Source organism: Nerophis lumbriciformis, linkage group LG17 (assembly GCF_033978685.3).
Source record: "Nerophis lumbriciformis linkage group LG17, RoL_Nlum_v2.1, whole genome shotgun sequence".
Taxonomy (NCBI): domain Eukaryota; kingdom Metazoa; phylum Chordata; class Actinopteri; order Syngnathiformes; family Syngnathidae; genus Nerophis; species Nerophis lumbriciformis.
In genome coordinates this window covers 16174306-16201755 of record NC_084564.2, presented here as the reverse complement: position 1 = coordinate 16201755, position 27450 = coordinate 16174306, and the positions used below count along the sequence as shown (strand labels likewise).

Here is a 27450-nt window from a genome sequence, read left to right as displayed (position 1 = left end):
ATTGAGCAGGCGCGCACCTTAGCGGCTGCGCTAGCATCACAGCTAACGTTGGCCATGCTGCTACCTCTCTGCTGGGAGAGGGCGTATACGTATGTGACGTATGACGTGACAGTATGTGACGTATGACGTGACAGTATGTGACGTATAACGTGACAGTATGTGACGTGTGTAAGAAGCTGCGCTTGCTGTCTGTGAGAGGGAGACACATGAAAGAGTGAGAAGAGCCTGTTGTGTAATCCCAGCAGCTAAAAGCAACTGCGTGAGAATCCACAGACCTGTGGATGTGTTGAAGGTGTGCTGGAAAATGCGGAACGGAAATTAGGGAGCAGCAGAAAAGTGAAATGTATTATTTAAATCGGTGCGTTGGAAAACACGGACCTGAGTTTTTTTAAACTGGATCTGGATCGGCATTTTCCCATGCCTTGCCGATACGCATTTTTTTGCAAATATCGGCGGCCGATCCGATCCAAATATCGGATCGGGACATCCCTAGTATTAACAGCACAGAAAAGAAACTGTTTAAGTAGTACAGAATTACATAAAATAAATAAAACAGAAAAATATTATTTCTACATAAAATAAATAACATAGCAGTGCAAATAATACAAAATGTATCAAACTCAGATAAAAAATTAATTTGCAGGCAGGCACTTTTTAATTCCCAGTCGACGATGTAATGGACTGTCACACACTTACGGTTCTGTAGTCCTACTAGATCACACGTATGTGGTCAGCGCCAAGTAAATGACTTGACCTAATTGTGCGACTATGATCTTGTTTGTTTCAAAATGATTCAACTATTCAATGTTGAAATATAAATAGTAGAAATAATGAACAAAATGTCAGCTACTGTCTTGTTGTAAAACACCAATGAAAATGAAATATAGCATTTAGACAGGCTATATTGTCGCAAAAGTCATCAGATGTCTGCCACAAATTAACGTGTGTTCTTAAATGCGTATTTCACCTCTTCCAGTTTTGATTTGGGCTTACATGGTAAACAACTCAAATGAATGTGTTATCCAGACGCATACATTTGTCCAAATGTGGCCAAAGAGACGCATTGTGGGTTTAAACCCTGGACGTGGTTTACATCGCTAAAAGAAACATCTAAGGAAGAGAATAGAATCCCTCTGCCACCTTTCACTAGTTTTTTTAATATATAAATCAATACGTTTTGTGCAATAAAGCCACATCTAACCCTTTTTAAGATACAGTAGACCACATTAGTGTGGCACTTTATATTGTCTAATGTCTCCTTTTGTCCCTGTGTTGCCATTTAATATACAAAAAGCCCTGCTTAGTTAATGTTTGTTTTAATGTCTGTGTTTTTATGTGGTTATCTTGTATGCCTTATGAAGCAATAATGTAACACAATGCCCAAGATACAATTTCTTAACGGGACAATAACGTTTACCCTGACCCTGACCCCTAGTCAAGGCTCAGATTAAAAACCACTATACCTGGATTTATCAAATCTGGACTAGGCTATCCCCTGGACAATGGAGGTACATTTGTCATTTGTGAAAACCTTTATTTTAATTTGTGAAAGTATAATAGAAACAGATGTAACCATTTTTAAGCAAGTTAAACCATATTAATCCAGGTCCAGATAAATAAATAAAAATATGTAAAGTTCTCAAATGTGGACTATCATATAACACAGACCCTAAAAATTCATGAAAATACATTGTTGTTTTTTTTTTTATGTGGATCTGGACTAAAAAGGTTGAATGTGCATGTATTGCATATTCACAGATTAAAGATTCAAGAACACATTCACTTTTTTTCTAACAATTTTTTTTCACACAACATTCATTACTATTTTTGTTACATTGTTTTTGCTTTGTTGTTATTTTGCACAAGCGACACTATAATCAAATGATGATAACATTTCAAGTGAAAGCAATCAATCAGTTTGGTATCGACTGTGGGCTTTGTACCGAGGATGTCGTTGTGGCTTGTGCAGCCCTTTGAGACACTTGTGATTTAGGGCTATATAAATAAAGATTGATTGATGATTGATTGATTGACTATCACTATTGGGGCTGACAAAATAAAAAAAGTTTCACTACATATGAAATGAAATGAAATTCGTTTATTTCGGTCATATAATCAAGCATTTTGGGGACGGCGTGGCTCGGTTGGGAAAGTGGCCGTGCCAGCAATCTGAGGGTTCCTGGTTCAATCCCCACCTTCTACCAACCTAGTCACGGCCGTTGTGTCCTTGAGCAAGACAGTTCACCCTTGCTCCTGATGGGTCGTGGTTAGGGCCTTGCATGGCAGCTCCCGCCATCAGTGTGTGAATGTGTGTGTGGATGGGTGAATGTGGAAAAAGTAACAAAGCGCTTTGAGTACTTGAAGGTAGAAAAGCACTATACAAGTATAACCCATTTACCATTTTTGTGTGATCAATTTAACAGCACAGATTATACATATTAACAATCACAAATACACACACAAAAAGAAAAAGAATGACCGAAAAAGGAAAAGGGTGAAGCCAAGGCTTATATTTGCCTATCCTATACATTCACTGAAAATTTGATTGCCTGGAACATCAATGTTCAAAAAAATCAATGGGATGAAAGTAATCATTGCTATATTTTATAATGTTCCATTATTTCACCTTTCAAGGCTTTCTTAAACCTTAAAGAACTACATGTCTTCAACTCATCACTGAGCGTGTTCCACCGTTTAACTCCTAAAACTGAAATACATTTATATTTTATATTCATTCTTACTTTACATATGTCAAAAATCAATATCCCCCATATCTTAGAATCATGTTCAAAATACATTTTTGCTACTTTCAATCTCTGCAAATTTTAAGAAAAATGTTAAATAAACTCAAAGTCCTGTATGGTGGGGGTCAAACCGCACACTTAAATTGTAAAAAGAACAAAACTGCTCAGAACGGAATCCTTTACAATAAACATTCAGTGGCCAAGTTAGACATCTTAAATTCCACCTTTCAAGCGCCTTGACCGCAGCTCCAAAGCCTTAAGGACTACACCAATTGGGGTTTGGCAACAACAACAACAAAGCGTTACTTTGCGCTCTTTTCCGGTCTGTTCTTATTTCTGGTCACATAATGCTTCTGCCGGTGCAGCTCACGCAACTTGAAAATCGACATTCTTTCCCCCTTTTTTTCGTTCCTTTGACGTCTGCGAAAACCATCATTATCCTGCCCACTGCCCTCGTGAGAGAGCAGCATCCAGCGCGTGTGCACTTGAAATTCCCTCAGAAGAAACCACAACATTTGTCATTGGGACCGCAGTCTTTGTTTTTCACTGCATGCAATGTGAAACTGCGAGGATTAAACGTCAGCCGTGACACCAAAGGCTGGTGCGATCTTTTTGGCCAACCTCAGCCTCTCCACACTCGCTGATCAAGGAGCGCTTTATTGCGGCTGTCTTTACATTACACACTCATCACTGATTGTCAATTACGGCTTTTGCCTCCTGAGACCTCCAACACACTTTAAAGTGGCCGTTGGCAGGCATTGTTCTACTTGGCTAGATAGTTAGTTAGCCATTAGACCCTTTAGAAATCAAACTAGTGAGTACCGTATTTTCCGCACTATAAGGCGCACCGGATTATTAGCCGCACCTTCAATGAATGGCATATTTCATAACTTTGTCCACCAATAAGCCGCCCCGGACTATAAGCCGCGCCTACGCTGCGCTAAAGGGAATGTCAAAAAAACAGTCAGATAGGTCAGTCAAACTTTAATAATATATTAAAAACCAGCGTTCTAACAACTCTGTTCACTCCCAAAATGTACGCAAATGTGCAATCACAAACATAGTAAAATTCAAAATAGTGCAGAGCAATAGCAACATAATGTTGCTCGAACGTTAATGTCACAACACACAAAATAAACATAGCGCTCACTTTCTGAAGTTATTCTTCATTCGTAAATCCTTCGTCTTCGGTGTCCGAAATGAAAAGTTGGGCAAATTTACGATCCACTGGCAGATGTTGGCGTCGTCTGGCGCTGCCTCCTCGTCTTAGTGAAGGTGTGTTTGCCTTCTGTCATCCATTGTTCCCACGCAGTTAGCAGTCTAGCTTCGAATGCCCTGTTGACACCAATATCTAGCGGCTGGAGGTCTTTTGTCAATCCACCCGGAATGACGGCGAGTATTGAATTAAGCGCGTAAGCGTGTCTCTCAATGTGCTGTTATGAGCTAGCAAATATAACAACTACACTACCCAGCATGCAACGATAGTTACGAGCATGCGCGGTAGCCCTGAGAAGCGTTGTATGCTGGCAGTTAGCACGCTGTGAGTAAACGTTGAGAACTCAGTTAACATGCCTCGTCTGCATTATTTATAATTAGACAGACAACACACTTAATAGGAGCCATTTTGGGGTCTTTACATAAACACACAAATGGAAATGAAACGTCAAATATCCCAGCATGCACCGCGCGCTTCTTGGTCGTCCACTGTTCCCACGCAGTTAGCAGTCTAGCTTCGAATGCCCTGTTGACACCAATATCTAGCGGCTGGAGGTCTTTTGTCAATCCACCCGGAATGACGGCGAGTATTGAATTAAGCGCGTAAGCGTGTCTCTCAATGTGCTGTTATGAGCTAGCAAATATAACAACTACACTACCCAGCATGCAACGATAGTTACGAGCATGCGCGGTAGCCCTGAGAAGCGTTGTTGTATGCTGGGAGTTAGAATGTGGTTATGAGCACGCTGCGAGTAAACGTTGAGAACTCAGTTAACACGCCTCGTCTGCATTATTTATAATTAGACAGACAACACACTTAATAGGAGCCATTTTGGGGTCTTTACATAAACACACAAATGGAAATGAAACGTCACATATCCCAGCATGCACCGCGCGCTTCTTCTACGGGGGAAAAAGATGGCGGCTGTTTACCGTAGTTGCGAGACCTAAACTTTATGAAAATGAATCTTAATATTTATCCATATATAAAGCGCACCGGGTTATAAGGCGCACTGTCAGCTTTTGAGAAAATTTGTGGTTTTTAGGTGCGCCTTATAGTGCGGAAAATACGGTATCTCCGGGGCCGATACTCATGACTACTATTTTCAAACTAGGTGTTTTTTCAATTAGGTATTTTACTAACATTTGTACGCATGCCTTTACTTAAAATGGACATTAGAAATAGCATGTTCAAACTGTGTATCACTTACTCTGCTCCCCTAAAGCAGGGGTCGGCAACCCAAAACGTTGAAAGGGCCATATTGGACCAAAAATACAAAAAAGTAATCTGTCTGGAGCCACAAAAAATTAAAGCCCTATATAAGTGTTATAATGAAGGCAACACATGACGTGTCTATATTAGCTATATTAGCCTACTATCAAAATGACTGTCGCAAGCTGAAGCAAATCTTCGTTGACAGAAATGCCATCCATCCATCTTCTTCCGCTTATCCGAGATCGGGTCGCGGGGGCAGCAGCCTAAGCAGGGAAGCCCAGACTTCCCTCTCCCCAGCCACTTCGTCCAGCTCTTCCTGTGGGACCCCGAGGCGTTCCCAGGCCAGCCGGGAGACATAGTCTTCCCAACGTGTCCTGGGTCTTCCCCGCGGCCTCCTACCGGTCGGACGTGCCCTAAACACCTCCCTAGGGAGGCGTTCGGGTGGCATCCTGACCAGATGCCCGAACCACCTCATCTGGCTCCTCTCGATGTGGAGGAGCAGCGGCTTTACTTTGAGCTCCCCCCGGATGGCAGAGCTTCTCACCCTATCTCTAAGGGAGAGCCCCGCCACCCGGCGGAGGAAACTCATTTCGGCCGCTTGTACCCGTGATCTTGTCCTTTCGGTCATAACCCAACGCTCATGACCATAGGTGAGGATGGGAACGTAGATCGACCGGTAAATTGAGAGCTTTGCCTTCCGGCTCAGCTCCTTCTTCACCACAACGGATCGATACAGTGTCCGCATTACTGAAGACGCCGCACCAATCTCACGATCCACTCTTCCCTCACTCGTGAACAAGACTCCGAGGTACTTGAACTCCTCCACTTGGGGCAAGATCTCCTCCCCAACCCAGAGATGGTACTACACCCTTTTCCGGGCGAGAACCATGGACTCGGACTTGGAGGTGCTGATTTTCATCCCAGTCGCTTCACACTCGGCTGCGAACCGATCCAGTGAGAGCTGAAGATCCTGGCCAGATGAAGCCATCTGGACCACATCATCTGCAAAAAGCAGAGACCTAATCCTGCAGCCACCAAACCAGATCCCCTCAACGCCTTGACTGCGCCTAGAAATTCTGTCCATGAAAGTTATGAACAGAATCGGTGACAAAGGGCAGCCTTGGCGGAGTCCAACCCTCACTGGAAACGTGTCCGACTTACTGCCGGCAATGCGGACCAAGCTCTGGCACTGATCATACAGGGAGCGGACTGCCACAATCAGACAGTCCGATACCCCATACTCTCTGAGCACTCCCCACAGGACTTCCGAGGGACACGGTCGAATGCCTTCTCCAAGTCCACAAAACACATGTAGACTGGTTGGGCAAACTCCCATGCACCCTCAAGGACTCTGCCGAGAGTATAGAGCTGATCCACAGTTCCACGACCAGGACGAAAACCACACTGTTCCTCCTGAATCCGAGGTTCGACTATCCAACATTTCAACATTTGACAGAAACGTTGAAATGTAATATTCATTCTACACATTTTGACAACATTAAAAACCATTAGTAAATCAGAGGCTACTCAGAAGGTGAGATAACTCCTGGAAATGACTGGCATTTAATGGCCAAAGGTATAGATGTGTGTGTCCTAGGTAAAGTTATCTTAATAGAATTATTACAATCTTTGGCAAGCTAGATAATGTTTGCTGTGGTCTGGAACAACACGGCACACATCTGAAATGCAGCCAATATTACATACAGAAAATGTGTCATGAGACATGCAAAACTAAATTATATACAACAAGGATAAAAGTAAAGTATAATAAATGAGCTCAAATATACCTACTAATGAGGCATAATGATGCAATATGTCCATGCAGCTAGCCTAAATAGCCTGTTACCATAGATTAGCTTGCAGTCATGCACTGACCAAATATGCCTGATTAGCACTCCAACAAGTCAATAACAGCATTCACGCACAGTATGAAACGTTTGGTGGACAAAATGAGACAAAGAAGGAGTAGAAGATTTTACATGTAAACAGCACGGTGGCAGAGGGGTTAGTGCATCTGCCTCATAATACGAAGGTCCTGAGTAGTCTTGGGTTCAATCCCGGCCTCGGGATCTTTTTGTGTGGAGTTTGCATGTCCTCCCCGTGACTGCGTGGGTTCCCTCCGGGTACTCCGGCTTCCTCCCACCTCTAAAGACATGCACCTGGGGATAAGTTGATTGGCAACACTAAATTGGCCCTAGTGTGTGGATGTGAGTGTAAATGTTGTCTGTCTATCTGTGTTGGCCCTGCGATGAGGTGGCGACTTGTCCAGGGTGTACCCCGCCTTCCGCCCGATTGTAGCTGAGATAGGCTCCAGCGCCCGCCGCGACCCCAAAGGGAATAAGCAGTAGAAAATGGATGGATGGATGGACAAACTGTTGCGTCACAGTCCACACTATGGTGAGTTCAAGAACCACCGAAATTAGTAGGACAAAACGATGTTGACCAAATACTCTCATCAGTGAAGCATACACACAAACATATTAAACAGTGGGCTTTCTAACAATTGGGAAGGTTTGTGTCATGATTGTCCTCAAACAAAAAACATACTAAAACAAAAAAATATTTTCCCCCATCTTTTTCCATTTTTAAAAAATGCTCCAGGGAGCCACTAGGGCGGCACAAAAGCGCCGCATGCGGCTCAAGAGCCGCAGGTTGCTGACCCCCGCCCTAAAGGAAGACATTTATTTGCCCACACCATGACTCGCTTTATCACACGTTGTTACACCGCTGCTGCTTTTTAGCTCAACTTTGTACGCACCATACTTTTAATAGCATACAGTATGTGATTGGTCACCGGACCCAGCAGGACCATTCAAAAATCCAAAATAAAATTGAATGAAGTGAAACTTTGACGACTTTTGACTATAGAGCTTTTAATGCTATTGCCATATCGTGATCATGTGATGACGACACATTCTAGCTGTGTGCCGCAAATTTTGCAGCGACAAGCGAACAGAGGCATCGACGCACTGGCGTGTACTTCTGGCTAATGTCCCTCCGCAGTGCACATCTGCTTCTTAATCACTAATCCTCGCCTCCATGGCAAAAAATAAACGACAGGTACCATTATCACTGAAGGACTGAAGGACTAACATATACAAATCGGCTTGTTCTTGGTGGGAGCAATCAATTCTACCACAAAATCACTTTAACCGTCAACAATACTTCATTTATGTTCCGTAACCTGTATAATAACCAAGCTGTCGTGACATTGTTATTGTAAGAGCGAACACTGAGGAACTCTTTTTCTAGCATACTAACACATTGGCGTGCTACGGTATTAGCCAACTACGGCAAGAGATCATCACGAAGCGCGTTTGAGTTTATAATGTACAACACAATGCGATAAGACAGCAATCTGTACTGACTGAAAAAGATGAACAATCAGATTACAACATCTGTTAAGTATTAGCCCACACTTCCTGTTTTGTTTGTACACAGCTAGCCTCACAGCATAGTTTTAATAACACACATGACGTGAAGCGTGTATCATTATCAATATAAAGTGTGACTCACTCGATGGACAGTTGTCTGTTTAGTCCAGCTAAAGATGGACCTTTTTTCCGGTTAATTATGGGTAAGCACTCTATTTATGTCAAAATAGCTTGGCTTCAATTTCCACATTTTCAGCGGCGATTAAACTTTCACCTCACTCTCTCGGCTTCTGTCTTCGCTTCTAGAAGCAGTAGTTCATCCTCCGTATATTCAGATTCAAAAATATAAAGCTGTGGATCCTCTTTTGTCCAAAATATAGTTGTCTTTGTTGTTTGTTACTGAATCTGCCATGAATAGAACTCACTCGCATGTTTGTATCCGGAAGAGGTTGTTGCCAGAAGTCAGACGTGCACTGGGGGGCGGTCCTCTCCAATGTTTCTCATTGTATCCCATTGGGGTTGAGTTTTTTCTTGCCCTGATGTGGGATCTGAGTTGTGTGTCGTTGTGGCTTGTGCAGCCCTTTGAGACACTTGTGTTTAAGGCCTATGTAAGAAAACTTTGATTGATGATTAAATTGATTGACATATTCTAAGTAGAGGTGTCCGATAATGGCTTTTTTGCCGATATCCGATATTCCGATATTGTCCTACTCTTAATTACCGATTCCGATATCAACCGATACCGATACATACAGTCGTGGAATTAACACATTATTATGCCTAATTTTGTTGTGATGCCCCGCTGGATGCATTAAACAATGTAACAAGGTTTTTCAAAATAAATTAATCAAGTTATGGAAAAAAAAATGCCAACATGGTACTGCAATATTTATAATTGAAATCACAAAGTGCATTATTTTTTTTAACATACCTCAAAACAGCAGCTTCGAATTTGGGACATGCTCTCCCTGAGAGAGCATGAGGAGGTGGTGGGGGGGGGGGGGTGGGGGGGGGGGGGCAGTGTTGAGTTGGGGGGTGGGGGGTTAGCGGGGAGTGTATATTATAGCTTCCCGGAAGAGTTAGTGCTGCAAGGGGTTCTGGGTATTTGTTCTGTTGTGTTTATGTTGTGTTACGGTGCGGATGTTCTCCCGAAATGTGTTTGTCATTCTTGTTTGGTGTGGGTTCACAGTGTGGCGCATATTTGTAACAGTGTCAAAGTTGTTTATACGGCCACCCTCAGTGTGACCTGTATGGCTGTTGACCAATTATGCTTTGCATTCACTTGTGTGTGTGAAAAGCCGTAGATATTATATGATTGGGGCGGCACGCAAAGGCAGTGCCTTTAAGGTTTATTGGCGCTCTGTACTTCTCCCTACGTCCGTATACCACTCCGTACAGCGGCGTTTTAAAAAGTCATAAGTTGCACTTTTTGAAACCGATACCGATAATTTCCGATATTACATTTTAAAGCATTTATCGGCCGATAATATCGGCAGTTCGATATTATCGGACATCTCTACTTCTAAGCGGTTATCATCTTTAAAATAAAATAAAAAAGACATGTATGTTTTTGTCTCTCATAATGATTGTGAACGATAGGCAATGTTTTTTTTTTTTTAAAGTGCAGTTCCTCTTTAAGTTCAGTGGTTTTCAATTACTTACTTTTTTCATTGATTGACCACAAGCACACACGACATATCCATTTCTGGATATATAAGTGCAGCCTTGTTGTTAAAGTATCCGTTAAAACAGCTTAGCAAAGAATGTCAGGTATCAATTGTTCTCCGAAAGGCCGAAAGTTAAAATAAAACAGACCCGCAGAATGAACCGAAATGGAATGAATGAGTAGGCATTCGAGGCCCCACTGGCAGAGCAGGCGGAACCTTGTTCAGCGGTGGTGTTTTATTGGAGGCTTGTATTTGTTAATGTGTCTGGGCCGTTATGTTGTGGAGAGGCTGCGAGGACGCCTAACAGAGAGGCTGTTGTGCGTCGGTCTGGCCCGGCTCCACCGTCTCCTCCGGCCAAACGAGCACATTGACACTTGCTTGGAGAACGCCCTCTGAACCTGGGGCTCGCTGTGGGGGTGAACAATCACTCTCAGACCGGCCGAGTGATTGATCCGAGCACTTCTCTTTGTCTTAAAAGCTCGCCGACACCCTCTTTTTCACAGTGCCCTCTCTGACGCAGAAGCTGGACCCAGGTCCTAAATAAGAGTACTGACACATATGGCCTGCGAGCTGACAGCAGCTTTGTGTCACAGCAATAAGGAGTGGGAGTTTGGGTGCGGGGGGCTACGGGGACACTCAGGGAGGAGAGACAGGATGAAGGAGCCCCTTGAGAAACTTGAGAAAGAGCCAACAAGCACAACAACACCTCAACAAGGGCCACAGTCATCCGGCGGAGTTCAACTGGAAAGAAGCAAGAAACAGTGCCGCTCGATTCCTGCCAATGGGAACGAAGAACATAGTCGGGAGGACAGGAATAAGAAAGGAAACTAATGATGAAATGCAAAAATGACGATTGAAAGGCGCAATGGACTGAAATGCAGAAAAATGCAGCACATTAGCATCACCGTCTGTAATCCTTCACAACAGAATTCCACTTAGGAGACAAACGACTCTGAAGGATGCTTATTCAGTGTTACATGCGCACATTTGCCTCATCTTTAGAGTTCCAAATAAACTTCCTCCCCCTCCCTTGATAGATTTTATTAATAAAAAAAATAGTCAAGTAAACACCAGAGCAGTGACCAGAGGGGACTGCAACGTACAAAGGCGCAGGACTAAATTTGGCCAAATGCTGAGGTCTATCTGAGGCATACAGTCATGGAACAGGCTGCCAGCCCATATCAGAAACTGTGACAACCTTTTTAACATTTAAAACTGCACTGAAATGGTGGTTGAAAATTAATCAGACATGCACGTACAATTAAATGATTCACTTGTTTTTTTCTTTGTCCATGGTCTGTGCTTATGGTATGCTTGTAATGTGTAATGTCTTGTGATTTATGTATTCTTTTGTATCATGACCTGTTGAATGTTTACTGTATTAACCTGCCTTAGGACAACAGATAAAAATGAGCTATTGTGCTAACTCTGGCATATTTACATTGTTGCTCTATGTTGATGAATATGCATTGTCCTAATTCAAATAAATAAATAAATAAACAAACATGCAGACATCCACACCTGTGCCAAAATGATCGGATAACGTCGCATGACAATCCGTGCCTTTCCTCAAAAGGGACAAAGTTCAAGCGAGATTCTTGTCTAATGGCCGCCAGAGAGGTCACTGTGCTTCCTGCTGCTGGCGTGGACAGTAAATCCTTCTTCAACAAGCCTCAGACTATCATGACAGAAAGACGGGGGGAAAAAATACCTCCGTGCAACATGACCACTTTTGGTAACGCAACACGAGACGGTAGCTAATGGTTTTAAACGCTAAATCCCCTTCTGTCATGTCCACAATTGCTGCCATTGATTCTTCGCTACAGCTGCGAGCTTTGTTTTTGTCCGCATCACCGAATCTCTTGAGCTCCACGCCAGCGAGCTATGCAACTGGTATGTGACCGATTTTGGCCAGCAGGGTGGGTCTGGTTTGAAAGCGAGGGTCAGAATAACCGCGATTGGCAAAGGCGGCTCCACGGGCTACATAGCTAGTTAGCACTACGCAGTGACAAGAAGGAGCAAGGTGTGGGAACAATAAACATCCTAGACGTAGGAATGCAAAGGGCAGTAGGAAACTGCATAGCGCCATTCATCACAGGACCCCAAATATCAACGTTTATCCCTATACGTCATGGTCCTTGGTCATATTCCATCTGTGTCAGTCTTTAACGGATGGGCTTGCATACCTGCAGACCAGTGACGTGCTGTCACTAGAGGCAGGTGAGGCGGGGCCTCACCTGCCATCATGGAAAGAAAAAAAATGTAAAAAGAAAAAAAAAATTTAAATTGTTATATGTATCCAGTGATTATACTATAAAGTTATTTTCCATTTAACTTCACCAGTTTTAGATTATTTTTATTCAAAATCGCTAAATTTTCACATTTGCCGTTCAAATACTGAGAAGAGACGGTGCGGTGAACAGCAGCCAGTTGAGGCACGTCACTCAGTGCCTCAACATGGATTCCGGACTCGGCTAACTGCTGGCCTGCTGTGCAGTGAGACTGTATTGCTATATGAATTATATTATACATTTCCATAGTTTAGTTAGCTGAAGTATATAATGTACAGTGTATTTTGTCAACAACTGTATGTGTGTAAAGTATTTCTTGTGCTGAGCGATCATAAAACGGCTGCAAAAGACGCACTGGCTGAGGCTCGCCTCCTGCACCCCCGCCGTAGAATTGTTATATCAACTAAAGCCCACACTTAAACTTTCCACGTGCAAGATTGAATCTATTTAAAAAAGTTATTTCATAAGAAGCCAAAAAGTGCAAAAATAATAATGTTCGTGTTGGAGGAGTTGTGAATGACTGCAGGGCCTCAACATTAGGTACACCTGCAGACTGCAGGTGTATCTAATTCACAACTCCTCCAACACGAACAGTATTGTTTTTGCACTTTTTGGCTTCTTATTAAATAACTTTTGTAACCTATTTTCATGGGCTTTCCTCTTTGTGATGTTAAGTTCCTGTTATGCGCTGTTATACAGTATATGCCTTGAGCTCTTATTTTGAAGGCGCTCAGAGCGGAAGTGGAGCGGAGGTTTTTGAAAGAAGGTAAATAAAGTGGTCCTCGTGTAAACTGGAGCCTCCGTGTTTGTTATTTTGTAGTTTCATACAGTATAGGCGACATTTATAAACCCTCGCTTACACTTTTTTTAAAATAGATTCAATCTTGCACGTGGAAAGTTTAAGTGAGGGCTTTAGTTGTGGACTTCATTTATAAGTAAAGGTAAGACCATAATAACGTTTTTTTTAATTAAATGTGCTTTTTTTGTGTGCTACAGTTTGTATGTGTAAAGTTAAAGTTAAGTTAAAGTACCAATGATTGTCACACACACACTAGGTGTAATGAAATTTGTCGACTGCATTTGACCCATCCCCTTGTTCACCCCCTGGGAGGTGAGGGGAGCAGTGGGCAGCAGCGGCGCCGCGCCCGGGAATCATTTTTGGTGATTTAACCGCCAATTCCAACCCTTGATGCTGAGTGCCAAGCAGGGAAGAATGCTGGTATGAGCTTTTAAACATAACCCGTTAACTGCTGCCAATCAAATGGTGAATAAGATACTCTTTAGGGTTCATATGTTTGTAAATCTGACTGATGAAGTCAGTGCCTCACCAGCCATCAACCTCACCGCACATCACTGCTGCAGACTGTGAAGTGAAGTGAAGTGAATTATATTTATATAGCACTAATATGGCTGTTTCAATTTATTAGGACCTTAGAGTATGGAGGTTGAGTGTCTGATGCCTGGTGCTGAATGCCTGATAAGTCACCTCTCGGACGCTAAAATCACGATGCTGCAATTCTAGAACGTAACACAAACATAGATGTTAGGTGGATTCTCAATGCAGAAACTAGGACCTTAGACATCAGGAACCTTTATAGGCACCAGGGTCTAAATGCATTCCCAGGGTATGATATGACATGATGAATGCTGATTTAATCATATGGTTTTGATTTGTGGCGTCTTGTATCACAAACAAAAACACGTGAGGTTAATTCCTAGCCAGTTTCAAGTTGATAACACAAGATCAGGATTTAGTCCAAATGCACAAGGGTTGCATCAAATACGGTACTATACTGCCTCTGAAAAATACTGGTTCTCCCTTTTTTTTTTTTCTACAGCCATGACAGCACGCCGTTGTCACGTTGTCACGTTGTCACATTACTGGTTTTACAAGCAGAGGAGTATGTTTGGCAAAGCACATGAACTGAGTACTTACAAGCAGACAAGGTGTCTAGACAGAAAGGGAGAACGGATGCATTTTGGCTTAAAAACTAAAGCTAAATGTGAAGCTATAAACCCTGAAACACCCACAGGAAGAGGTGCTTTAAGAAATGGCTAGTTAGCTAGCAGCTAACGTCCATCCGCAGTCCGCAGTGTTTTAGATATTTCTAAATCATTAATCCTCGCCTCCATGGTGACAAATAAAGTACGTTTCTTACAAGTATCATCCCTGCAGGACGAGGAATAGCTAAACATGCTTCACCAAACATCGTAACAGGATATAACAGCTCAACGCTAACAACAAGTTGGCGCTCCTCAATATAAACAAATGCCATGTTTTAAGCTTCTTCTCAGACTTGATTATTTGCACAATATATTCCAAGCAGCTTGCTCCTCAATGTAGGTTTTTTGGCATTTACCATTTTGTTGAGTTCTCAGAGCATTCGATTAATTGCAACTTGACGATTCAGTTTACCTTAGACCGAGATCAAGGGTGTTAAACTCAAGGCCCAGGGGTCAGATCTGGCTCGCCACACCATTTTATATGGCCCGCAAAAGCCAAGAAATAATATGCGTCAATAAAGTACTTACAATCTATCTCCATTTTTACGGAAAAAAATACACATACTGCATGAAGCTGCATATCTTTTAAAAAGTTATATTATAACAAATTAGATTATCATACATTTGGAAAAAAAATATTAATATAAAACTAAATACTTAAATATCTGCTTGACTTATGATTTATATATTTAGTTATCCATCAAATTGTATGCAAGGAAAATGACACTGTCGTCAGAATCTTCTCATAAAAAACAGATGTTATTCCATTTAAAATATTACACTTTAAAAACAATAACCATAGATTTTACGTGAAAAAAAAAAAGGCATCGGAAAATTCAGTGGTACTATTTGTTTTATTTACAATATGCTGGAAAAAAAACATTGTACATTTTACAGTAGGATTCTGGCAACTGAGCTGCCTTTTTCCCCCGTAAAAGCTAAATATGTAATAATTAAATGCATCGATATCATGAGGTGAATCTTTTATATTCATATATTATTCACTGTTACAAGCGTGGGTCTTTGAGGGCAGCCATAACTGCGATGTGGCCCTGAGTAATAATTAGTTTGACACCTCTGACCTAGATGAATGGGAACATCCATCCGTCCATTTTTTACCGCTTGTCCCTCTCGGGGTCGCGAGGGTTGCTGGAGCCTATCTCAACTGCGTTCGGGCGGAAGGCGGTGTACACCCTGGACAAGTCGCCAGCTCCATCGCAGTGAATGGGAACATCCATAGACATTTTGTTGAGCATTGTCATCCAAAGACCACATTCAGCGGGAAATGCTAAAGGCAGACCCTGATGAAATAGTATCCATCCATCCATTTTCTCCTGCTTGTCCCTCTCTGGGTCGCGGGAGGTGCTGGAGCCTATCTCAGCTGCATTCGGGCGGAAGGCGGGGTAAACCCTGGACAAGTGGCCACTTCATCGCAGGGCCAACACAGATAGACAACATTCACACTCAAGGGCCAATTGAGTGTTGCCAATCAACCTATCCCCAGGTGCATGTCTTTGGAGGTGGGAGGAAGCTAAAGTTCCCGGAGTGAACCCACGCAGTCACGGGTAGAACATGCAAACTCCACACAGAAAGACCCCGAGTCCGGGATTGAACCCAGGACCTTCTTATTGTGAGGCACACGTAGTAACCCCTGTTCCACAGTGCTGCCCTGATGAAATAGTATTGGTCAATAAGTTTGTATGAATGGGCAAAGAATTGTGCAAAAAAAGTCTTGATAAGCTAAATAAGGACTAGTGAATCCTGATCTTGTATCGTCAGTCCCTTGGTCAGAGGAATTGTCGGGAAATTAACCTTGCACGTTAAGTATTAAAAACTGTACCAAAACCAATACAAGCCGAGACAGGCACAGAAATACAGTTCAACCTTGTTTGGACCTTTTTAAAGTTAAAGTACCACTGATAGTCATACACACACTAGGTGTGGTGAAATTAACCTCTGCATTTGACCCATCCCCTTGTTCCACCCCCTGGAAGGTGAGGTGAGCAGTGAGCAGCAGCGGTGGTTGCGCTCGGGACTCATTTTGGTGATTTAACCCCCAATTCCAACCCTTGAGGCTGAGTTCCAAGCAGGGAGGTAATGGGCACCATTTTTATAGTCCTTGGTATGACTCGGCCGGGGTTTGAACTCACAACCTACCGATCTCAGGGCGGACACTCTAACCACAAGGCCACTGAGCAAGTTTTTGTTGCCAATTACTCTTCAACCATAGGTCCGATTCACATAATGCTTACTTCTGTTCTAATTTCACATCACTACTTTTGAGATGCGCCATTTGAATGACACATTCAAACCACTGGTAAGCATCGGGCATCTTGTATGAGTCAACATCTGACTAACCAGGTTGACTCATTCAGAAGCAAGCATCTGTGACCAATGAGAGGAGGTGCGGGCCATATACACGGCTATGGATCATTTAGCACATGGCCGACAGAGGAGGGCAACAGAAGTGAAAGCACGTGTGACATTTAGGAGTTAAAAGGTGCGTGCGCCTTTAGCGATAAATTCCCAAATGTTTTCTGGCCAACTTAAACAGAACATCAATCTTCCCCCCTTTGGAGACGGCACGCAGCAAACACTGGTCGATGCGTGTGCGCTGGCAGCGCTTCCTCTTGACGAACAGACGTTCATATTTAAACTTTCCACTGTCGCCAAAACCAGACAAGCAAACAGAAAAACAAGCCAGTATTAAATCCAAACATGCACGGGGAGAGGGGATCCTCGGGGGATGCTGCAAATGAAAGAGCCGGGATTAGAACAATGCGAAACAAGGCGCTCTAAGTGGAAAAACAACCAAAAAAAGGAAAGCAATGAGCAACAAGCACCACTGTGCCGGGAATATAATTAATAAATGGCTGCGTCAAGTAATGTACGCTTGTAACAGTGGGAGCTCTTGTCCTACTTCTTCTGCATATTAAGAACACAAACAGCCTCCCAAATAGGGAGCAGACGAGGATGTAGCATTAGGAAATGGCTCCGAAAGTAATTTAATTGAGAGAACCAAGATAATAGAGCCATCGTCCAGAAACTTCCTGGTAGTTCCTGGTACGAATCCCTCTTCTGACATCCTAGTGCCCCTAGGGTTAACGATAAACCGATGCGACCGGATATCCGGTTTGAGAAATGGCCAGTTTGGCTACGTCGGTTACAGCCACCTCAATCGATAAGATAAAGCTGTGAATCCTTAGGTTAATCGAGTGTAGACACAAACATTAACATAACATTATTGCGCTGAAGTGGAAATCAGTTGATGGTTTTTCGTCTTTAAACTGACACAAGAGCCAGGGTTGTCCGTAAAAAAGAATAACGCGCTCGTTACATTACTTGCGTAACCTGAGACGAGAATAGACATAGATACATGGACCGGGTGTCGCACAAGACGAGCAATTAGGAGACAGTTTATCTTTTAAACAACGCAAGAGTCCCAGCTACCCACCAAATAATCACCAGCAAGATACGTAACGTCAACACCGCAGACCGTTTCTGTGCGGTGCCATCTGTCAATATTGTAACATACCAAAGAATGGAGGCTCGGACAGATTTCCAGTTTGTCTCTCTTTAATTTACAACATGCAACGTTCTCGTACAACGGGCTCAATCTCCTTGTCCTGACCTTTCTCCTCAACAACACACGTCACTTCCTATCCTTGTGCCGGAAATCGCGCCCTCCAGTCAAGCCATGACGACACTGACTTCACTTTACTCTAAACGTCAATTTATGGTCATTACTCCCATTGTCTACAAGTTGCCGACAAAGTTGCCGCAATATGATTGCTCGATATTGAAACTTAATTTGAAAACCTTACTAAACACATGATGTCTCGCAGACCAAGTTAAAGACCTGCGGGTCACACTTAGCCCGCAGGCCGTAGTTTGAATATCCCTGCTCTAACATGAGGAGAAGCATATGTAGAGGAAGGAATGCCTTTGTTCTTTTGTAGTGTAACATATGTTTCCAACAAATGTTAACCATAGAATTGAATCATGTATACCAGGGGTGCTCACACTTTTTCTGCAGGCGAGCTACTTTTCAATTGATCAAGTCGTGGGGATCTCCCTCATTCATATATATAATTTATGTTTACTTATTTATGAAATATATGTTTTTGTTAACAAGTTAAAGGTGTTTAATGATAATATAAGCATGTTTAACACATAGAGTTAATATTGTTAATAAATTAAAGGTGTTTAATGAAAATACAAGTATGTTTAATACATATAGTTAATATTGTTAACAAGTTAAAGATGTTTAATGATAATGCAAGCATGTTTAACACATATAGTTAATATTGTTAATAAATTAAAGGTGTTTAATGATAATACAAGCACGTTTAACACTTATAGTTAATATTGTTAATAAGTTAAAGGTGTTTAAAGATAATGCAAGCATGTTTAACACATACCGTACAGTTAATATTGTTAACAAGTTAAAGGTATTTAAAGATAATACAAGCATGTTTAACACTTATAGTTAATATTGGTAATAAGTTAAAGGTGTTTAAAGATAATACAAGCATGTTTAACACACATAGTTAATATTGTTAATAAGTTAAAGGTGTTTAAAGATAATACAAGCATGTTTAACACATATAGTTAATATTGTTAATAAGTTAAAGGTGTTTAATGATAATACAAGCATGTTTAACACATATAGTTAATATTGTTAATAAGTTAAGTGTTTAAAGATAATACAAGCATGTTTAACACATATAGAGTCCTTTCTTTCATGAAGACAAGAATATAAGTTGGTGTATTACCTGATTCTGATGACTGGCATTGATTGGAATCAGACAGTGGTGCTGATAACGTCCGCATTTTCGAATGGAGGAGAAAAAAAGTCCTCCTTTCTGTCCAATACCACATGAAAGTGGTTGGTTTTTGGCATCTTATTTATCCAGCTTCCGTACTCCTTTGTATATACTTTACAAGAAATACATTGTCGGCAAACTCCGTAGCTTGCTAGCTTGTGCACGCCAGCTTCCTGAAACTCTTATTTTGTTAGCGCAGGCAGGATGAAGAAGCGCTTTTATTGTGCAACTGTGCAGTCGGTCTTTGGAGTTTTGACGACAGGTACGACGCCAGAGTCTGTTGAAATAAAGTGTTTCTCGCCTTCCTGTCGGTAATTTTAATGAGTTGGCAGCAGCCAGCGTCATCTCAGAAGACCCTCGGGTGCCGTGAATGTCAATCAAGTGACGAAAGTGACGTCATAGTGAAGATTTATGATCGCTCATTTTTAGGACTATTTTTTTTTTATGCCTGGCCTGGCTGGTGATCGACTGACACACCCTCCACGATCGACCGGTAGCTCGCGATCGACGTAATGAGCACCCCTGATGTATACACTGTATCAAACCCTGATAAATCGTTCATACACTAAATCGGATTGTATCGAATCGTTCATAGACTAAATCGTAAGTGCTATTGACACTGATGTATGAATATGAGTGAATGTTTGGTAATTGTCAGAGGGGCCTAATGGAAAAATTGGTAGCCACATTTATGTCAGCTCTGGCTACAAATGTAGTTTACCACCATCACGTCTGAATGTGCAGTGAATGAATAATGGGTTCTCAGTTCTCACTGTGAAGCCCTTTTAGGGTCTAGAAAAGAGTGATATCAATCTAATCCATTATCATTATTATTATTATCATTAAAAGCCTCTGGTAAAAATGTTTTATTTAGTCATGTCTACAAGGCAAACACTGGAACTGAGCTAACACGCACACTGACAAATGTTACATTACTTCACACAGAGACCAAGATAATAGCATGTCACAACATTTTGAGAGTTCCAACACAAGAGAATCCTCAAAAAGATCATTATGACTCATCTAAAAAAGAAGCATTTAAATCAAAATATGTGTAATACGGGATAAATCAAGGCTATATTCTACAGCCTCCTCTCTTATCTACACTGTGCATGTCTTTCCAAGAACATTGTCCCAAAGTGGTTTCAATCCACCGAGTGATGACGCTGCCATCATCAAAACAATTAGCATTTCTGTTCGACCGGTATGTAAAGTGATGGGGGCAGGGGCGTTTTTAGGTCTGCAAAAAGGCTTCTCAGACTCTTTGAAAGTCCGTGTGGGCTCCTCACCCTGGGCCAGAGGGTGAACAGACACACCCGACAAAGTGGACAAAATCCGAAAGAGAGACTATTTTATATGGAAATCCGAGCACCAGTTTTGCATTATAACAGAACTGAAACCAGTTCCAGCAGGTGGATGACTGGCAAATCAATATTCTCCTCATGGACTCAAGGTAGTGTGAGGTAGTTGTACCTGTGTATTATAAATGCGTCTTATTCCAGGGACAGGTAATTGGTACTGGTGACGTGAATAGGAGAGTGTCAGATACGCGCCGGAGGCCCGACTCTCTCCCCAACGTCAACATCTCACCGTGAGCTGCCAAAAAAAGAACCATTGTTCCTTTGAGGGACACAAAACAGGGATTAATCTGAATTTTGCGCCTCAGTACTGTGCCTTTCAACTTAATCCATCTGGCCTGTGCCCCGCAGTTGCCAGTTATCCCTGCCATCGCCATTCACACCGGCGGCACTCTTTGTCTGCGGGGACTGAGGGGTGTATAAAGGTCAACTCCACATTTGCTTGGATGTAGAGATGCCGAGACAGAGTGAGAAAATGGAAGTGTTGGTTTAATGTTTTAATTAATCCACACTAGAGTCACTATTCCATATTATCTCTATTATTTTCCACAGATGTCTTACAAGAAAAACACACTTCCTTTCTGTCGTCGCTTAAGTGGCTTTATCTGGGCCCCCCCGGAGTGAGTGTGAACCAGAATCTGTGAACACATCCATCATGTCCGTTTCCTCGCCCTCCCCCAGAAGCCTACATTCGAGCGAATGACTGAAATGGGTCAGTGCTTTGTTTGTTTGTTTGTTCCCATTTAAACATTGCATACTAACAGTTTAGGCAGGTAGTCCAGTACCCGGACGACCTCCATCCCGGTCACTGTTTTTGTTTCCTTGGACCGGATATTTCACAAACTTTGCCCTCAGGTGCGCCCACACATGGATCCTTTACTTCCTTGACCAAGATGCTAAACTTTGAATAGAATCTGGTCCCCCCGGAGCTACTCCTCAAAAGGATGAACGAACTGCATTTTCTTTTCATAAACACAAGATTATATGGAGTGCAGCTGCGGCAAGTATACCACTTCCTGTATACTTCTGAAAGGTGTTATTAAGGTTTGGGGGTTTGCAGGAAAACAAGCTTGTGAAAAGGAAACATCTATTCTTTGCCGTAATCTCATGTATTGATGATAACTTTGTCTAAACAATCAGTGTTCACTGTAAATGACTGCAACATGCATGCTAGGCCAGTAAATGGCAATCGTGTTCTAAAACGTACTAACATATTTTCTGGACTATAAACCACAACATTTTTTACAAGCTTTGAACCCTGCGGCTTATACAGAGGTGTTTCTAAACTATGGGTTTTTATTAGCTAACGGTATGTAAAGTAATGATTTGTATACAACAAACTTACACATTAGTTACACGGACAAAAAGTTATAATTTGTGCTATGGCACCATCTTGTGGACAAGTTTGCTCACTGCAGGTGCTGCGCGTTGAAAGTCTACATTAACTCCTTGTTTTGTGCCTTGAACCGGAAGTACTTTTTCCGCTCGAAAGGATTCTTCATTCATCATTCCAAGCAACATTTGTAAGTTTAACAGTATAACAAACTGTTTGTACTGACTAAACCGTCTCATGTGTGATGTCTGTAGGAATGTTTTCATGCATATTTGTACGTGCTATCGTAATGTAATCAAGCTCGCGGCGTTAGCTTTAGCGAATACGCTAACACATTTTCAAGTGCCTGTGTTATTATTAACTTACAATGGCATTATTTTTGTATTGTTACAGTTTAGAAAATCCTCAGTAAATTCACCACAATGTCAATGTGGAGTTATTGAGTCGTTTTACCTAATTGGAGAGCTAGCTTCCGCAGCTAGTGGGTCCATGACAAAGACTTTTTTTGTTTTGTTTGATCAGCCATTTCACAACGTATACAGGATATCTGCAGCAGTACGGTTTATATATGGAAAATATATTTTTCTTCAAAGCTTCCACAGCTAGCGGGTCTAAAACGATGACTTCTGTTTTGTTTGATCATCAGTTTTACTGCCGCCTTACAGGCACCGTTTGGAAACAATTAAGGTACGTAAATAAACATACAACATCTTTCCCTGTAAATAACTAATTTTGCAACGCATATAGCTGCAACTAATATATGGATTTTTTTCTTCATTTTTATTTTGTGGGTGCGGCTTATACAGCGCTCTATAGTCCAGAAAATATGGTATATTGAGAAAGACATTCATGCTCCTGCCAACCAGCGTCCTCTGCAGTAGACATTTGTGTTTTTGCGGGTTTTTTCCCAAAATGTGTAACTCTGACAAAAGAAACAGCCCAAAAACAACAGCTGGCCGCAATATGAACCAACATTTGTATTTACGCGATCAAAGACTGAAAAAAATGGCAAAAACTACAAAAGTTTTGTTAAATTTCACCTCCATCCCATCCATCCATTTTCTACCGCTTATTCCCTTTGGGGTCGCGGGGGCGCTGGAGCCTATCTCAGCTACAATCCACCTGATATCCCCAAATTATTAACAAACAAATTAATGAAAACACAATAAAATACTGCTAACAAAAGTCAAACTACTCATTTGCAAACATTCATGGAAATTGTGTTATGGTTCATAAACCTGCCGCCTCTCACTCTGCTTTGCGCTCCGTGGAGCGCACCTCGTGACCCGCCCACGAGCGTTCCTCTCCTGCTGCGGCCGTGCCTCCACTGCAGTCAGTCAGCAATCAACACACCTGACGCTGATGAGAATACTGCCTTCATAAGCCAACGCGTCGTGTGTTTCAGTGCCAGAACGTAGTTATTTGTACATGTACAGTAAGCCTCTCACGTCTCTCGCTTCTTTGCCCATGTGCTTCCTCACTATTTTTGTTTCATCCTGGTAGTGCTCATTGTGTCTTGTCCTGTATCGTCATCCAGCAACCCTTCGTCATCCCCTGGTTTCGAGCTGTGTGTCTCCCTGGATCCCCCCTGGACTCTCTGCTGCCTTCCTGGATCTCGACCTCACACCTGCCTTTGAACCACGACCCCATCTCTCCAGCCCGACCTCCTGCCTGTCCCTGGACCTCTGAGCCTGCCTTGCCCTTTCTGGACTTCCGCATCGATCTCAACACGCACCTTCAACGCCACCTGGTAACACTCCTCATATACCTGCTACACATAGTTTAAACACACACTTCACATATATTTGTATATTTCAATAAACACGCTTCAAGCTAACGACGTCCCTGCCTCCGTGCTGACTCATTCTCACTCTCACACTGTACCGTTACAAATTGGAGAGGTAGCTTTTGCACAAAGAAAACAAAGAAACACACCCTTAAGAGGGACAAAACACAGCCTCTTAGTAAAAAATAAAAATAAAAAGCTAGAGTGCTTCAGCTTGTCATTTATAAAATGGCAGCACATATATTGTGGCGGTTTCCAGCTTTTTTTTTTCTTCTTTATACATCCCGGGAAGCAGCAATGAGCCCAAATCATAAAATCTAATTTTACTGCCGAGCGGTTTGGAGTTGAAGTGTGACCGAGGCGGCAGGCGGTTAGCGTCTGAAGGCGGAACGTGACAACGAAAGACAATTTAAAACAACAATGCTGCAATATATCCTCTTTAGAACCAGCGTCTCCCCACGCAGTGGACGTTTGTTTTGGTCTTTTATCAGTTACACATTTCCCACCAAGAAATAGCCTGGCAAAACACAAAACGTCCACTGCAGAGGACGCTGGCTCTCAAGAGGATGAACCAGTGCACCCATGAAGGACACGTAAGTCAGCTGACCAACAGTCCTGCAGTAAATAATGTTGAGGTATTTAACAAACCTTTCAATTAGCAACACACACACACAAAACAACTAGAGACTGAAAATGGAAACTGAAGTTAATTAACGCAATTTGTCTTGCTCCCGAGAGGGCAGAGCCAAATGCAGATAGTGTAGACGAAGAGGAAACAGGACTTTTTAATTAGAGATGCTTTAGCAAAGCGTCTCCTGGTGCCACTTAGGAAAACTGTTGCCTGCTTTAATCAGTCATGTCTACATAGATAATGGAAGGAGAGACAAATACTCCAACTCACCATCACTTCAATTCTTCCATGATAAAGAGAGTGACTTACCTTGCTCTTACATGCTCCTAAATATTAGTTACATGCATTCTTTGTTGCATTTTAAATCCCCCCCGAGTGCTCTTAGGCTACAGTATGTTCACACTGCAGGTCAATTCCACATTTGCCAATATGTGACATGTATCCTATTTTTTATGTCAGTATGTCAATTTGGATTTAGACATCGTACTCTGCAACTTGAACGTAGCATCTAGGGGTCAAAAAATAGATTTCCGAATTAGACTTAGACTTAGACAAACTTTAATGATCCACAAGGGAAATTGTTCCACACAGTAGCTCAGTTACAAAGGATGAAAAGGATAAGGATGGAAAGGATAATGAACACAAGGGCACAAAAAGAGTGTGAAAACAAAATGTATAAAGTAGACCAAAAATGTACCGTAGTAGCAATATAAAATATAACATATGCAATATTGACATATTATATATACAGTATATAATATATACTGATATATTATATTATATAATATATACAATATATAACAAATCCCAATTAGCATGTGCAGCAAAAAAAAGTGCAGCATAAAGTTAAGAGTAGGTAAAGCAGAAAATATACATTTAAAAAAAGAAGTAGCTAACTAATTAACTAATAACTAATTAATCAGGATTCTTATTTGTTCAAAAAAAGAAAAAATCGATAAAAAAAAAATAATAATAATAAATAATAATAATAATAAAAAAATAAAAAAATATGTATATATTTTATCTGTCCTGTCCAGCCACTCAGGCAGATCATATTGTTGATGTAGATGATCATATCTGCTGGAATTGGGGGTTAAATCACCAAAATGATTACCGAGCGCAGCCACCGCTGCTGCTCACTGCTCCCCTCACCTCCCAGGGGGTGGAACAAGGGGATGGGTATAATGCAGGGGGTGATTTCACCACACGTAGTGTGTGTGTGACTATCAGTGGTACTTTAACTTTAACTTGTACAGATTTACTTTAGAGAAATGAAGTGTTGGATACTTCTCTTGCCTCATTTGTATTTGACTTTATTAAATGTTTGGTTAGATTTTTTTTTTTAAACAAAGCCTGTCTTCTTTTAAAGTAATACGGAAATTTATTAGAGCTGTTTATCTATTTTATGGACAAATGTAAACAACTATAGAACTGGCACCCGAAGTTATTAAAAAAAGTATTGATTTTCAATCGAGAACCGATCCAGAATCGAATCGTTACCCCCAAGAATCAAATCGAATTGTGTGGTGCACAAAGATTCACAGCCCTCGTGGCTTCACTCACACCAAAAAATCTGATCTTTTATGTAGTTGTTCACATTACCAAAAAATATCTGACTTCTATGTGAACGTTATGTAACCGTCAACTGATGCGCAAGCTCAATAAACATGACGCCAATGCGCTGAGCCCTGTGTTTACGGAAATAAACAAAGCCCTGATTCATGTTGGTCTAATTCTTGACAAATTTATGGCAATTTCAAAGAGTTCACGGCAAGTCCTTTAGCTAAAGTTGTTGTGGGGGACTTGTTGCTACGTCTGTGCCGAGTAACGTGTGGGTGAGAAGGCGGAGCAGTGAGACATTCATGTACAGTGAGTCCTCAGATATTTTAATCACTTCTAAAACATCATCTTTTCACTATTGACAGCTACTTTGTCCACAATTTACTTTCACGCCTTTCCGTGTCTTTTTTCGATGACCTGAACATTCAGACTGCAGTCATATCAGATACATATCTCACTCCTTGCACATTTGTAGCAACTTCAAGGATTTTGTGCAACTGGACTATTCGAATGTTGACGTTTTTCACCTTTCGATGACGTACGGATCGAATGAATTTGACCCAATCATTTTGATTGCAGTTTTATTGGATACATATCCGATTTATATTCAAATACATAAGAGTTCCAGGTCTGATTTGAAAAAATCTGAATTGTACCGTTCACAGTTACGTAAAAAAAAATCTGATACATCGGAATTAACTTACAGTCTTGGATACTTCAGAAGTGATCATGACTGACTCTAACTAGTAGATCAATAAAGTGCTATCTATCTGTCTATTTACTAGTGAGAGTCAGTCATGATCACTTCTGAAGTTGAAGGTAATAGGCAATATTTAGTGGACAGTAGTTATATCATATATATTGACCGTAGTTATATACCCTCCTGAAAACCAGTGTCCACTACCGTGGATGTTTGTGATTTCTTTTTTTGTGAAGAAATGTTTAGAATTAAGTTCATGAATCCAGATGGATCTCTATTACAATCCCCAAAGAGGGCACTTTAAGTTGATGATCACTTCTATGTATAGAAATCTTTATTTATAATTTAATCACTTGTTTATTTTTCAACAAGTTTTTAGTTATTTGTATATCTTTTTTTCCAAATAGTTCAAGAAAGACCACTACAAATGAGCAATATTTTGCAATGTTATACAATTTAATAAATCAGAAACTGATGACATAGTGCTGTATTTTACTTCGTTATCTCTTTTTTTCAACCAAAAATGCTTTGCTCTGATTAGGGGGTACTTGAATTTAAAAAACAATTCACAGGGGGTACATCACTGAAAAAAGGTTGAGAACCACTGCTATAGGACACTGGTTCTCAGGAGGATCTCTAAACCTTGGAAATGTAATGTGTTTTTTTCACAGTGCTAGTTAGGGCATCCATCCATCCATTTTCTACCGCTTATTCCCTTCGGGGTCGCGGGGGGCGCTGGAGCCTA

At 41.5% G+C, this 27450-nt stretch overlaps 1 protein-coding gene across 1 annotated transcript in view; it reads right to left on the bottom strand.

The window, feature by feature from the left end:
- Positions 1-27450, bottom strand: part of robo1 (roundabout, axon guidance receptor, homolog 1 (Drosophila)) — a 697256-nt gene that overhangs the window by 213015 nt on the left and 456791 nt on the right. The gene's annotated exons all lie outside the window — the stretch shown is intronic.